At 49.1% G+C, this 16,220-nt stretch overlaps 1 non-coding gene across 1 annotated transcript; it reads left to right on the top strand.

Annotated features, from left to right (window-relative positions):
• The first annotated feature begins 290 nt into the window (after window positions 1–290).
• TRNAT-UGU (transfer RNA threonine (anticodon UGU)) lies at window positions 291–362 on the top strand. Its single transcript has one exon. It is a non-coding gene; the product is annotated as a tRNA-Thr (tRNA).
• Window positions 363–16,220: the final 15,858 nt, after the last annotated feature.

Here is a 16,220-nt window from a genome sequence, read left to right as displayed (position 1 = left end):
CGTTGTCAAAACAGGCAATAAAGAAAAAAAAAGCTATAGCTCAGTGGCAGAGCGCTGGTCTTGTAAACCAGCGGTCGTGAGTTCAGACCTGACTGACGGCTTGAGGTTGGTGTCAGTTTTTTTTGGTCTTTTTATTCATTACATGAACTTCCATGCCTTAACAGACTTCTGCAAACTGAGAATAATTTTGGCGCGACTGGGGGACGCAGGAAGCGCATGCTTCGCTTACGCTTGGACTACGCTGTGCATCTGCGAGAGCGCATGAAACAGGTAGTAAAGACAACCAAAGCGCCGCTATAGCTCAGTGGCAGAGCGCTGGTCTTGTAAACCAGCGGTCGTGAGTTCAATCCTCACTGGCGGCTTGTGGTTGGTGCCAGTTTTTTTTCCGTCTTTTTTTTTTTGATTACATGAACTTCCGTGCCTTAACAGACTTCTGCAAACTGAGAATAATTTTGGCGCGACTGGGGGACGCAGGAAGCGCATGCTTCGCTTACACATGGACTACGCTGTGCATCTGCGAGAGCGCATGAAACAGGTAGTAAAGACAACCAAAGCGCCGCTATCATTCTACTTCCGGCTACCGTTCGGTGCGGACGCAGAATCATGGGCTCCAACGGAGCAGCGACAGCGGCCATGCCGGCCGCGGTAACATGATTGAACACGCTGAAGATAACTATCAGATTATTCTGCCGACTTTGTCTACAGGACGTGTTGTTCTCAACACCGTTTTTTTTTGCACGCTGACGTGCGAATGCGACCGTACAAGGTCGAAGATTTCAGGGATGCTCTCGCCAACGTTGGCGCGCTCCCCGACGTGGTAGCGTTGGGGGCGTACCTAATCAACCACGTCTGGGCGGTGACGTTCGACTCTGCGGATGGTGCTAAGAAATTGGCTGCGCTGAAGGAGCTGAAGGTGAAAGAACGCCGCTGCCTGATCATCGACCCCGAGGACCAGCAGCTCAAGTTGCGGCTCCACCGGTTGCTGCACGGCGTTGCCGATAAAGATGTCCGAACGGCTTTCGCGGCGTACGGAAAGGTGACGGAGGTGACGCGGGAGCGTTGGCGCGTCGAAGGCGTCAAGGAGAAGGGCTCGAAAACGAGGACCATTCTTCTGAAAATGAAACCGGGCATGAAAGTGGACGACCTGCCTCATCAGGTACGAGTCGGCGGCGAATTGGCCCTCGTTAAGGCGCCTGGACGCCCAATGCAATGCCTACGTTGTCGAGGCACAGGACACGTCCGACGCGAGTGCAAGGTGCCCCGGTGCTCAAAATGCCGGCGGTTCGGCCACACTGACGTCGAGTGCGCTCGCACGTACGCGACAGCTACAGGGCCTGTACTCACGGACAAGGCGGCTGATTTCACCATGGACGTGGTTGAGGCAGAGGATGCGGCGAAAGGCACTGACTCAGCCGATAAGGGCCAGGCAGTGACGGCTTCTTCAAAACCGGGCAGCGGTGACGCCAAGGGCAACGACGCAACCAGAGAGGCCGAGGGCGCCGAACCGTCAAGGAGCGCGGATAACCCAGACAAGGGCGGCGCACACACTGCTAGCGTCACCGCAGCAGCGAAGCGACCCCACGACCAGACCGGCGGCGATAGAGACAAAGTGACAGTAACTAACGTCGAGGAGCCGTCAGCGAAAACGGCCCAAGTGCGGCGGCCCAGTTTCAAGCCGCGGCCTAATGTCTCGTCGGAAAAGCGGGTCGACGACAAGGGGCCTGTGCAGCAGAGCCAGGCTCTTGCACCGGATGGTTCTGGTGGCGGCGACGGCGTCTAGCTGCGTGCTAGACGTGAGCGGTAAGCACCGATCTCTCGGTCTCTTCACTCTCTATAAAAATGGCTACTGCGCTTAAGCTCACGGTGGGTACGCTCAATGTGAGGGGTCTAGCGGGTAAAAAGAAGCAGAGCCAAGTTTATCGCCTCCTAACAGATCGTGGGATTGATGGTCTTGCTATCCAAGAAACAAAAGTGGAAGGGGACGAAGAGACCGGGATTTTGATGCAGCGTTTCACGGCCAGATATTACGCAGCCGTTAGCCACGCAAATGGCCCATCGGCCGGATGTATTATTTTTGTTAAAAAACTGCCGAGTCTTGAGGTGCAGGCGCATTTTTCATGTCCATCGGGGCGATGTGTAGTGGTTGACTTTTGTTTTGCGAGGGTTGAATGGAGATTCATTTGCATTTATGCGCCGAATGTGCTGGAGGAGCGAGTTGTGTTTTTTGAAAGTATCCAGCAATATCTAAGCACTGAAGAACAGGTAGTTCTTCTGGGTGATTTTAACTGTGTTTTGAATGCTGCTGATAAAACCAGCACATGTTCACACCGGGATGGAAGTACCGATGTTTTGAGCCAATTAACAGATCTTTTTGCCTTGGAGGACGTGGCTGAATGTGTGGAAAGCACGCGTAATGTTTGGTTCACGCATTTTCAACGCAGTAGTCATGCTCGTCTCGATAGAGTCTATGTATCTTTAGATCTGTTGCCAAAATGCAATAGTTATGATGTCGTGCCCGTGATTTTCTCAGATCACTGCATGGTGCAATGCAATATAGGAGTTAAAAGACGATCTAGTGTATTTCAGTGGGACTTATGGAAATTAAATAACCAGCTTTTACGGGACGAAACATTCACTGAGATGGTAAAAGTAGAAGTAAATAAAGTAACGTGCGACGGCATACACATATGGGGGATGCAATGGGAAATTTGCAAACAACAAATTAAAATAAAAGCTATCGACAGAGCTAGCTGCATAAAATACCAAGAAAAGTTACACGAAGCACAATTAAGGTCCCTGCTTGACAAATTATTTGCTGAGGAGTGCAAATCACCGGGTATGTTCTAAGACGATATAAAAAAAATCAAGCAAAAGATAGAAGTGATTGAAGAAGATCGATATCGAGGGGCGCTTGTGCGCGCGAGAGCCGAAGAATTTGTTACTTGTGAGACGCCCACAAAGCGAGCACTGGGAATAGAAAGAGCGCGCGCACGGCGAAATCACGTAGCAGAAGTTGAGAGGGGAGGTCAAACGGTGTATGACAACGACAGTATCGCGCAAGCCTTTTTTGATCATTATCAAATGCTTTTTGCCCAGCATCGGGCAGATGTGGCACGGTTCAAGGAAGATTTTTTGGAGGCTATGCCTCGTGTAGACGATGAAGACAAACAGATTGGAGCGAGCGATTAGTGAAGCCGAAGTAGAACGGGCCATAGATAAATTGAACGCGGGAAGTCGCCTGGACCTGACGGGCTGAGCGCGGCGTTTTACAAAACATTTAAGAATGATCTAGCACCAATACTAACCGCTGTGTTCAACGAAGCTTATAAATTACATTCATTTCCCGCATCGTACGCGTCATCACACACCGTACTTATTCCGAAAACCGAGCAGATAGAAAAATTAAGACAGGTGTCCTCTTACAGGCCGATCGCTTTGACAAATGTGGATTATAAGATATACATGAAGGTTCTAGCGGCCAGGTTACAAACCGTAATACGTGTATTAGTTGGCTCACACCAAACATTCGGGATAAAAGGGCGTTCCACTGTAAACAACATCCACAAAGCAAAGTGCGTGCTCGAGTGCTGGGATACCACGCAAGACCGTGTGGCAGTCCTCCAGCTCGACCTCGAGAAAGCTTTTGATTGTGTGTCTCATTAACATTTGTTTTGTGTTCTAGACCATATTAATGTCGGGTCTGTAATTAGTGAGGGAGTTGCCATGGCGTACCGTAACTGCAGTACAAGATTAATTGTAAATAAGAAGTTGGGGGCCCCCATAAGCGTACAACGTTCGGTGCGCCAAGGCTGCCCCCTCAGCCCTCTGTTGTTTTGTATATATATTGAAGCATTGTGTCTCAGAATTACTGAAAACGATTCAATCCATGGTTTTCAAGTGCAGGCAGCGGAAGTGAAGTTGCTTGCATACGCAGGCGACGTCGCTTTGTTTTGTACCGATCAGAGCAGTGTAACCCATACGGTCGACATTTCAAGGCGCTTTAGTGCAGTTACCGGAAGCTTGGTGAACTGGCGGAAGTGTCTTGGATTCTGGCACGGTGATTGGCCATCAACCCCAGAAACTTTCGCCAATGTCTCATGGGTGACAGCACCCGTTAAGTACCTGGGCGTTCCGTTGGAATGTTTTTCAAGATTCTGAGCCTTATTGGCGAGAGCAAGTGAAAGAAACGCGTGAGAAGGCAGCAACATGGAAAAGCGCCCATTTGTCTATTTTTTCGGGAGCCACAGTTTGCAATCTTTTTCTCATAAGTACGCTTTGGTATGTCATGCAAGTGCTGCACTCTTCTCGGTTGAATGTACAAAAGCTTCATCGTGTGTTCGCAGTTTTTATTTGGGCCTCAAGTTGGGAGAGGTGTAGTCGGTCGAATCTCTTCCGGAGCGTCAAAGTAGGCGGACTTGGACTCGAGCATTTGTTTTTGCGCCAAGTTGTAAATAGGTTCTTTTTTTTTCGGGATATTAAGGATCCTTTTCTTCGTACCATGTGCCAAGTAAGGCTCGGGCGCGCTTTACCGGAGTTTGTTGTCTCAATACAACAAATGACTGGACGAACTGCAGGGTTTTTTAAAAAGATTGTCCTCAGTGTTCGTTTTCTCACCGCCCGTTTTTCAATAGAATTTTTAAGCAATGTTAAGAGGAAAACGTTGTATAAGAGGCTATGTGAAACTGTTTTCGCGGAACCTATGTACAGAGCCTTATACTCTGGAGGCCCAGGAAGAGATGTCCTTAAACGAGTTAAAAATATGCATGTGCCGTCAGGGATAAAAACTTTTTTTTTCAAGTTGCACACAGGCACTTTGAGTGTGAAATCATTTCAACAGGCTAGGGGGCTCTTTCTTCCATGGGGATCACTTTGTCTAATATGCAAGCAACCAGAAACCGTAGATCACGTTTTTCTTCATTGTTGGGAGGGAGTTTATTTCTGGGACGTCCTGCAAAGGACCTTAAAGAAAGAATTACCGCTGCACCCTCAAGAAATATGGTTTCTGCCAACAGAAAACGAAGGTGGCGTACCAGATGATCTTATTATGCTCGTGGGCCTTCACAGTATATGGCGCTCTCGAACGGCGGGGTACCACTCTGACCCGGACGCGAGGCCGGCTCGAATGTATTTCCAGGAAAATATCCACAAGTTTTGTGAGATAGTACAAAACAAGTACATGCGTTCCTGAGTGGTTGTCAAAGTTAGAACCTTTGACGCATCTCAGAGAATTTTAATCTGACAACACCTAACCAAAGTGGGTTTTAGGCTACTATTGTGCTAGTTTTTGTGATTGTCTTTGGTGAATGTGCTTTGTGTGACCTCTGTCGAAGTCCGGCAATAAAGAAAAAAAAAACCAAAGCGCCGCTATAGCTCAGTGGCAGAGCGCTGGTCTTGGAAGAAGACGATGATTAGTGGGCCGGATGTCTGACACCGGTCCGTAATTTTCGGGTTTATTTTCTCACTTCAGAGGTTTTTCACTTTTTTTGTGGCGTGTGTTCTCGACGTGCGACGACCTGGGGGTCCCTGGCCGCCGGCAAAAGCACGTCAAGCGACCTCCTCGGCGCTGTGCGCCGCATCAACGCCGACACGGAACATCACCACCAGCTGAACTCCATGCTGCACTGATGGCAGCAGCGGCAGCGGCGGGTCCAGCGGCCCCTGTAGTTGCGGCTACAGACCAGGGCCCGGCAAACAAGAGGCTGCGTGATGACCAAGCCAGCAACGAGCCTCTGACCGACCATCCAGAGGACATGGACCAAGCATCGTTCACAGTTGTCTCGTACAAGAAAAAGAGAGCTACCGGTGTTCCTGTAGTCTTCAGGCCCACCGAGGAAGGAGGAAGCCTATGGAAAGCCAACCCCAACACTGTGGCTTCGGCGGTTGTAGCATCGGCACAAGAAAAAGTCCTGAGCCATCGCATTCACAAGGATGGGAGCCTGATGGTTACAGTATCGACGCTGCCCGCCGCCAACCGTCTGCTCACGGTAACTAAGCTGGCTGGAGTGGCCGTAGAGGCCCGAGTCCCATACTCTTACATGGCAAGCTATGGCAAAATACAAGATGTACCTGTCACCTACACAGACGAAGATCTGAAGGAATATCTACGTGACCAAGGTGTCCTTTCAGCAAGGAGGCTAACCGCCTACACTCCTGAGGATGGTGGAAAGATCAAAGAGGTACGCCGTCGCGCAGTTATATTGGAATTCGCAAAAGATGCGCCGCTACCAAAAAGAGTAACGCTTGGGTTCTGTAGTTACCCTGTTACTGAATACGTCGGAGCAGCAACTCAGTGCTATAAATGTCAGAGGCATGGCCACATATCAAGATATTGTAACGGTCCTGTGCGCTGCAAAGTGTGTGCTGGTCCCAACTCGCACAAAGAATGCACTTCGAGAGCACAACCTAAATGCGCTAACTGCGGTGGCCCTCACCCTGCTTCCTATGGTGGGTGTTATAAAAAGAAAGCAGCCACAGTTGCTCGCACGGCACAGCAAACACAAGGGAAACCCCCTAAGCGCCATGAACCACCACCTAACCCCGACGTGGTTTTCACAACTACGCAAGCTCTTTCCGTGAATCAGTCAACACAGCGTGGGAAAGCACCTGACAAGACCTACGCAGATGCAGTAAAAAAGAAGCGTGGGAAGTCAGTTGGTTCTTCTCCTTCATCAAAGCTGCTGCAGCGCACTGCACAAGACCCGACAAACAGCGTCGCTCGCTCTGAGCCTAAGGCGCCACAACATGACAGGAAGATCAGCGACAAGCAAACCGGAAACTCTGAACAAGATATCACAAGCCTACTCATTCCGATGCTGTTTGCAGCCATCAAGGCTCTTATTCGTGCAAACCCCTCGTCAGCAGGACTCCCAGAAGTAGAAGCTGTCCTTGCAATGGAGCCGTTGGTGTCGGTCTCCTACGCTCCGCAGGGGCGTAATACCACACTTCAGTAATCATGGCTTCAACAGCGAGAACTTCGCCGCAGCTGACAATCCACAACATCTTTCGTACATGCACCATTTTCCAGTGGAACGCTCGCGGGCTACGCTCTAAACTCTCAGATTTCCGACAGCTCGTGCGAGCGTACCGCTTCCCCTTCATAGTCATCTGTGAATCACGCGTCGAGGAAACTTTCCGACTCCACGGATACTATTTCCATCATTCACAACGACCAGATAACGTCAGCAGATTGCTGATAGGCTTTCGCAAGGATATCCCGGCCTCATCGGTTGATGTCCCGCCTCACAGCGACAATGAATACGTGTGCGCTGTCACAGTTATTGCCGGACAACAGTACTCTGATTGGAGTATATCTTGAGCACGCCATTTGATGCTATGAGACTTGATAACTTGATAGCAAGGACGCCCTCACCGCATATTATTTGCGGAGACTTCAATGCTCATAATGAAATTTGGGGCAGCTCACATACATGTGCCCGAGGTGCCAAGCTTGCAAAACTTCTCTCCAAGCATTCAGTTCAGCCATTGAATGATGGCAGCATCACCTACCTCCGAGGCCCGACGACTACCAGCAGCATTGACGTGACATTTGTCACAAGTTCATTCGCCCACAACTTTGGCTGGTGCACTGACTTGGAGACACGCGCATTCGACACTCTCCGCAAATGGTCAATCAGGCATCCCAAAGGCGGCAGTGCCAGCGTTAGACCTGCCCTTTCACAATGGAAGAACTATCCACAGCTATCGCGGAGACAGACACACGTCTCCGGGTCATGATGAGGTGACTTATGAAGCCATTGCAAAGCTACCCCACACCTCCCGTCTTCGACTCCTGGAGTATTACAATTCTTCCTGGATGACTGGTAAGGTCCCCACGCAATGGAAGCTGGCGAAAATTGTGCCTGTTTTGAAACCCTGTAAGCAGCCAACAAGCTACGCATCATTCCGGCCCATTGCCGTACTGAGCTGCGTAGGTAAGCTCATGGAGCGCATGATCTGCAAACGCATAACTTGGTTCCTAGAAAGCCGAAATGAGTTCCCCCAAGAAATGAACGGGTTCCTTCAAAACAGGTCTGCGACTGACAATATCATCTCCCTCGTCTCATCAATTGAGGAGTACCTTCATGCTCGGTACATCCCGACAGCCGTTTTCCTAGACATCGAGGCCGCCTTTGACTCTGTCTTTCATCATGCAATTCTCGCCGCCTTTGCCAGTCTTGGCCTTGGAAGAAAGCTATACAAATGGATTGGGCATTATTTGAAAGAACGGCAAATTTTTATGACAACTCCAAACGGTCCAACGCGCTTTCACGCAGTAGAGAGGGGCGTACCACAGGGAGCGTGCTTAGCCCTTTCCTGTTCAATATTGCCCTTATACACATAAGAAGAAACCTTCCGCGAGGGGTCCGTATAACAATTTATGCTGATGATATCTGCATCTGGACCGCATCACGCTCGCGCTATATCACCCAGCAACGTCTACAGAGAGCGCTATTCCACATTTCGATGTACCTGACTTCCAGAGGTCTTCGTCTCTCGCCAGAAAAGAGTGTTGCAATGGCGTTTACAAGAAAAACGATGACCCGATATCCGCTGCTCCTAGGCGGACGATCGCTACCATATGTACGATCTCAGCGATTTTTGGGTGTTGTAATCGGCTATAATCTGTCATGGACACCTCAGATCAAAAAACTCCGCGAGAGGATCACTGCAGCATCGCAAGTGTTTAGGTTCATGGCGGGAACAAGGTGGGGTAGCAACTGCCGATCAATGCTTCTGCTTGAAAAAGCCTACGTTGAAGGAACCTTGCGCTACTGTCTACCAGTGTTTCAAAGATTATCTACATCAAGCAATAAGTCTCTCGTTGCCGCACGGAACAACTGCCTGCGAATATGCCTTGCCCTCCCAAAGGGTTCCTCTGCATCAGGAACAGTAGCGGAGGCAGGATGTCTCCCACTAGAGGTGATTGCCGCCCAGGAAACTATGCGTACCCATCTCCGCGATGTTCTTCAAGGGAAGAAGCACTTCCTGCACCGTGTCCACCTAACTCACAGCAACTCTAGCTTTGGCCAGGCAGTGCAGCTCCAGCCCATCCCTACTATTAATCAGCCACAGAAACTACTACCTCTGGCCTTTCCTCCATGGACACTCTCTCCTCTAAAGGTGAAGTTTGTTCCAGGTGTGAATGCAAAGAGCCGCATGCCACAGGCAGCGCTTCTGCAAACTACTCTCGCCTACTTAACGGAGGAATATAGGCAGCACACCCATATCTTCACCGATGGTTCAACTACTAAAGAAACCTCTTCATGTGGCCTTTATGTGCCCTCAACAGGGCATGCCCTTTCTTACCGGCTGCAGCGGAGGACATCCTCTACGACAGCTGAGCTTCACGGCATTAAGGAAGCTGTTTCTTACATCCTGCGCCGAACCGCCGACCGTTGGGTTATCTTCACCGAATCGAAAGCATCTCTCCAGATCCTGGCCAACCTGCTGAAGAAAACGAATCACCAGCCAGTTTCCCTGGACATCGGATATCTACATCATTTAGCTATTGCCGCAGGCCACTGCATAACATTTCAGTGGGTACCTGCTCTCTGTGGCATTCAGGCTAATGAAAAAGCAGATGAAGCGGCCCGTAAGGGCCATCAACATCGGAGATACATTAGAACTTTTTTTACGAAATCTGATGCGTCCCAGGTGGCCAAAAGTTTTGCTTCCGAAGAAATGTATCGGCTTTGGAGTTTGCCGACATATCAGTACCAATTTCTTCACTCAATCGACCCACATCTTAGATCAAGACTCTCACCCAGAATTCCTCGTCATCTGGAAACACTTTATCATCGACTTCGTCTTAATGCTGCATATACAAACGGCTTACGATACCGTTTTAGACAAATGGACAGTCCGCACTGTGACAACTGTGCCGCGATAGAAACTGTGGAGCATATCTTGCTTGAGTGCCCTGCATATGCTAACGAGCGTGCGTACTATGAACATTGCATGCAGAAGCTCTGCTCAGTGCCCCTTACAATGGACAAAGTTTTAGATCCCTTAGCCTGCCTTAGGCAACAGAGACTTGCAATGACTTTTCTATTCACATATTTAAAAGACATTGGACATCTCGATAAGCTTTAAATTCACTTGCACGTCACCTTCATGCATTCTTCATGCAGTGAACTTCGTCAGCCCATTTGACAGACTATGCATTCCATCACTCCATAGGTTACATCAATACTCGCCATTGCATCCTTAGTACCCGTTTCATGGTCGCATGTTATCTTCGTTTTTTTTTACCTCTTCCACTCTGCTCTCCTTCTGTCTTTATCTCCCAAATTCCCCTCCCTACGCAGAGTAGCATGCCAGCCATTTTTAAAACGCCGGCTAAATTATCTGCTCTTCAATAAAGAGTCTCTCTCTCTCTCTCTCTCTCTCTCTCTCTCTCTCGCTGGTCTTGTAAACCAGCGCTCGTGAGTTCAATCCTCACTGGCGGCTTGTGGTTGGTGTCAGTTTTTTTTAACTTTTTTTTCATTACATGAACTTCCGTGCCTTAACGACTTCTGCAAACTGAGGATAATTTTGGCGCGACTGGGGGACGCAGGAAGCGCATGCTTCGCTTACGCTTGGACTACGCTGTGCATCTGCGAGAGCGCATGAAACAGGTAGTAAAGAAAACCAAAGCGCCGCTATAGCTCAGTGATTCTACTTCCGGCCGCCGAGCGTGACGGACGCAGGATCATGAGCTCCCACGGAGCGGCGACAGCGGCCCTTGCCGGCCGCGGAAACAGGCTAGATGTAAAAGATGATAACGACTACCAGATTATTTTGCCGCAGCTACCCACAGGGCGTGTCGTGTTAAACACGGTTTTCTTGCATGGTGACGTGCGTGCGAGGCCCTTTCGGGTCGAAGATTTTCGTGAAGCCTTGGTCGAGACTGGTACGCTCCCCGACATGGTGGCTTTGGGGGCGTATCAGGTGAACCACGTCTGGGCGGTGACTCTCAGAAGCGCGGAGGCAACAAAGCGCCTTCTCGCTTTTAAGGAGGTTCAGGTGAAAGACCGCCGGGGCATCATTATCAACCCAGAAGACCAACAGGTGAGACTGCGACTGCATTGGATGTTGCATGGCGTGGCAGACGAAGACATAAGGACGGCCCTCGCGGCATTCAGAACAGTTACCGAAGTCACTCGGGAGCGCTGGCGGGTTCAAGGTTTCCACCAGAAAGGGTCGACTACAAGAGCCGTGCTCATGAAGCTGAAAGCTGGCATGAAAGTGGACGACCTCCCGCACAAAATCCGAGTCGCGGGAGAGCTGGCTCTCGTTGTCGTGCCCGGAAGGCCAATGCAATGTCTGCGCTGTGGAGGCAAGGGTCACGTCCGCAGGGATTGCAAGGTACCGCGATGTACCCAATGTAGACGGTACGGTCATGTTGCGGCGGACTGCGTGCGGACCTACGCAGCGGCGACAGGTTCGACGGCAAGGGACGAGTCGGTAGACCTGCTGATGGACGTAGACGAGGCTGAAGCTGCTGCGAAGGGTGCCGGAGGTGACGAAGGGCTGGCAGCGACGAAGCATTCATCGGTGTCTATGGGGGAAGAGAGCAAGGTGACCGACAGCGCGGAGACGCAGACTAAGGCAGAGGTATCACCCTAGACAGCTGAAAGAGCGTCAACTGAGGGTGGGAGCCCTCAGCTTGACGAGTCGCTGAAACAAATGGACTGTGAGGCCGCGACGCGAAAGGACAACACTTTCGTGGCCAGTGTCTCCGGCCCCGCAAAACGCTCCCACGCACAGACCGACAGTGAAGAAGACCAGGCGGCCGCGACTAACGCAGAGGAGCCGCCTGCAAAAGCACCTCCAGTACGACGACCACCTTTCAAGCCGCGGCCAAATGTCGCGACGTAAAGACAGCCGGCCGATAATCCGGCACCGCAGCAGAGTGACCCTGGTCCACCCGATGACTCAGGGGCAAAAGACGGCGTCTAGCTTAGTGCTAGGCGTGAAAGGTGAGCACCATGCTTCCGGCCTCTTTTTTCGCGACCAAAATGTATCCGGAGTCGTGCCTTAATTTCGCCACGCTTAACGTAAGGGGCATGAGCGGGAAGCGAAAACAGAGTCAAGTGCTCCGCCTTTTGGCGGACAGAGACATAGATGTACAGCTGCAACGGAAAAAGATTAGCACAAGTGACTCATGATCGGAGCGGAAAAATTGCGAGACGCGGCGCTATTGTAGCCGTACGCGCAGATAGTGAAAGTGCCTGGCACATTCCACTTTCCAAAGTGGGGGTGGCCGATAGAAAGCAGCCCATCCGAAAGCAGGCACTGCCACACATTACTTTTGACAGTGTATCGCCACTTTTTACAGCGCATCCCCAGCACATTTTTAAAGGAAAACGGTGATAAAGACAACATTGATCGCCACGCCAGCGAAAAAAAAAACAAATAAAACGAGATTATGTGCTCAGCCAACTTAGCAGATGGTTTGGCTGATAAGAGATCTACAGGCGTTCGTTTAAGATGTTACAATTCAGATGGGCGAATATCTAGGTGGGCTGCTTTCTGCCGGCCACCCCCGCTTTAGGAAATGGAATGTTCCTGGCACTCTCGCTATCGGTGTACTCGGCAACAATAGCGCCGCGTGGCGCGATTTTTTCGCTCCGGTCATGATTCACTTGTGCCACTCTTTTTCCGTTGCAGCTGTACTAACCGTTCAAGAAACCAAAGTAGAAGGGGAGGTGGAGACTGGAGGCATGGTGCAACGATTCACGTCGAGGTACTATGCAATTGTGAGCCATGCGATTGCCAACTCTGCTGGGTGTGCTGTGTTTGTGAAAAAGTTGCCGGGACTCGAAATACAGGCGTATTTTTCTTCTCAATCGGGCCGCTACGTAGTATCCGATTTTTTGTACTGCAACGTTGAGTGGCGTGTGCTATGCACTTATGCGCCAAACGTAGTGGAAGACAGGGCAACGTTTTTTGAGAACCTGCAACAGTATCTTCTTTCCGACAAACAAATAGTTCTCATGGGTGACTTTAACTGTGTTTTGAGCGCTTGCGATAAGAGTAGCACCCGAGACTTCAGGGACAGAAGTACCCCAGGCAGCACAACAACATTGGCCGAAGGTCGGTCAACTGTTGGCAAAAATGGGCACGAACATCGGTCCTACACTGGCATTTGGGCCGAGCGCTACCACTTTACACATTGGACCTACTTTCATGCGAGCTTTGGGCCAATGTTCGGACGATCAAGCGGCCAACGCAGTACCGATGTTCGTTCTGCAGCATGGGCCAGCAAAGGTCTCATACTGGTATCAAACATTGGTAGCCAGCTTTCAAACATTGGTAGCCAACTTTCAAACATTGGTAGCCAACTTTCAAACATTGGTAGCCAGCTTTCGAATAATTGTTTCCAGCTTTCGAATAATGGCATCCAGCTTTCGAACGCTGGCACATGCAATTAACCCACTCGCCAATGACCGGCACTGTGGATGGATGTACATACCATTCTACCTAGCAAATATTCATAATAGAGGGTGCGAAAGAATTCCAGAAAAAAAGACCCGTTTATTGCTTTGAGTTACAAGAATCACGCTTTTAGCCCACACAGAACGGTTTGCGCTACCACCAGCCACCCTGGGGAGTAAAGAAAGGGGGCCCAAGAGCATGGTGGCAGAGGCTGTGGGAAAACAATTTATTTTCAAGTTTGGTGCGTGCCGATCAGGTTGGGCAAAGCATCTAGGCAAGCTGCTGCGGCACGGCTAAGGCATCCATAAAATGCTCAACGGAGCTGTCCTCCAGTGAACTGATCAGTCATATCCGAAATAATCGTTGCACTCCACTTGCAAGAGGGCTGCTGGACTGCATTCAAACAAATTCCCCGTCCAGCTCTTGCACGATGGCCTCACGAAGCGCCAAGCCTGCAACGATCGAGATGCATGATGTCATGGTAAGATGAATTATGGCAATCACAGAACAAAAATAAAAATGATTAAATAACACCAAATTTTGTGAAACACAGTCATCGTGAAGACACTAACAAGATATTTTACAGGATAATTTTAAATTTATTCTTAAGAACCAGCACCACATTAGTTGCACAAAGTGGAATTTAATTTACTAAACTTCTCTTATACCAAATGGTTTAATTTAGTCCAATGCGTCGTGTCGCACTCCCTGTAAATATATTCAATGCGAGATAAGCAAATTAATGTGATATTGAAAACAGATTAATGTATTATTTTGTTTTAATATCATAACTCGTATCTCTAAATTGCGAGCTAATTTGTTATTCAAGTAAATATGCACAGGTTGTAGCGTCTCTTCCACATGGACGTCAAAACAACATTTTTGATTAGTTTTTTTTAATAGGGTTAAAAATACTGCTTGCGATTTTTTGCGAAATACGCTGAACGCAAGGAACTCAGGGCACCTTTGTTTTACCTTAGTCGCTTCGCATGCATGCTATAATTGGAATTGAAACTGCCACTTGCAAACCACACAAAAATAGTAGTCTGATAGTCCAGAGTAATGCCCTTTTTCATTGCGAGAGAACTTGGGCAAAAGCTTTAACCAGAAATTGCGGATTTTCTGTTGAGTCTGCAAGTGTAGAAGGCAAAAAGAAACAGTACGGAAGTATTACACGTATTCTTACCAACTGGTCTGCAGTAGAAAATTAATTAAGCGGTTCTGATTTCCGTCGTGCATAAGCGGTAAAGGACATATTCCCGAATGCATCCCATCTCAGGTCATATGAGTTCAAACCCGCTGTTAGCCAAAGTAGTGAATCTTCAGTGAGTTCATCTCACCAAAGACGAAAAATTAAATTCTCACCATTCGGCCACAATTCCACTGCGCACGACGTCAAGCAAGCCATTTCGCAATGAGAGTGGGTACACAGAAGTCGTCCTCGTGCTTTTTGGCTCGCTCTGTTTTCCTGCCGAAAAAATAAAGGCGCATGTAGTCAAAGCAACGTTTACTACAAAAACCACTTTAACTTCCAGACGTATATCAAGATAAAAGAGTTTTAGTACTTACAAATAAGATCTTGTAGCCGGTACGAACAGCGTCGGAGCTCTCCTAATATATGAGCGTGGCTTTTCGCGTGCACAGACTATGAACGGCGCTAGCTCGAGTGTGCATGCATTTTCGTCGTGTTGGTCGTGCACGCGGTTGGGCTCCGCCGTGGAGTCAAGAATGTCTTATTGTGATGCGTCGCGCGGTTCCAAGACGAGCAGTGGAGACGATGGTGGGGGGGGGGGGGGGGAGGGGTTGGCTGGAGGGGATAGAGTCATTTTCCTTTACACAGGTTTTGTGGTTCCGAGAAAAGTCCTCGAGCTGAAAGGTGGAGAAAGGGAGATCGTGGAAGAATGCACGAACAGCGAAGCGCGTAGCTGAGAGCGAGGGAAAATAGCTTTGAGGAAGTGACAACCAAGAAGAACAAAAAGCGCTTCACGGGGTGGGGGGTTAGCCCGCTACCTAAAGAAAGGGCGCGGCCGGGAGAACAGGTGGGGAGATATAAGAAGACTTGAAAGAGAGAGGGAAAGGGGCCAAAGCACGTGAAAAGGGTTTGGAATTTTTGGAGAACGAGTCACATGGCCACAGGCAGTACGGAAAGCAATACCTACAAGGAACAAGTCGATCGGAAACACGGAAGCGTCATAGTATTGCTACAAAGCTGCAGCAAAAGCCCGAAAATTTTGAAGTGAAAAACTTGGAGCTTCAAGATGAATTTCGCCAAAACGACTTCAGACACTCGCGTATTTTGTGGGGCCGTATGATGTGGCTTCTGTTAGTTCAAGATAGCTTAAAATGTTACCACATAATAACAAAAATATAAAGCAAAAAAAAATATCCAAGCAGAATGCGCGCTCTTTCATAGTTTCATGTACCGTACATACGCCAAACAAGCTAGGTTAACATGCGTCTAACGCCAGTTGTCAGTCCATTTATTCAGTGGTCGTCGAAGAATCCTCAAATTGTTTGTTGGTGTGGAAGTTTCGCGCAAAAAAAGCAAAAACAAACAAAGGCATGTTGAATTGTGGTTCGCAACTACTTTCGATGGTTTTCATCAATAAAGGTCATGTTCGAAAGAAAAAAAAAACTTGCGAGTAAATATGCAAGGACGTGAGCAAGAGCTATATTGCCCCCAATGCAAATTACGCAACAGAAGAATAAAATGGTCAAAAACAACAATTTCCAACACTACGATTTGCAGAAAAGGAAGGAAATAGCAAATCAGAAAACACGGGAAAGGCGCAATCACAGGG

The sequence above is a fragment of the Amblyomma mixtum genome, chromosome 2 (genome assembly GCF_055824585.1).
Source record: "Amblyomma mixtum isolate Tamu chromosome 2, ASM5582458v1, whole genome shotgun sequence".
Lineage (NCBI taxonomy): Eukaryota > Metazoa > Arthropoda > Arachnida > Ixodida > Ixodidae > Amblyomma > Amblyomma mixtum.
This window is presented reverse-complemented; position numbering and strand designations above follow the sequence as displayed.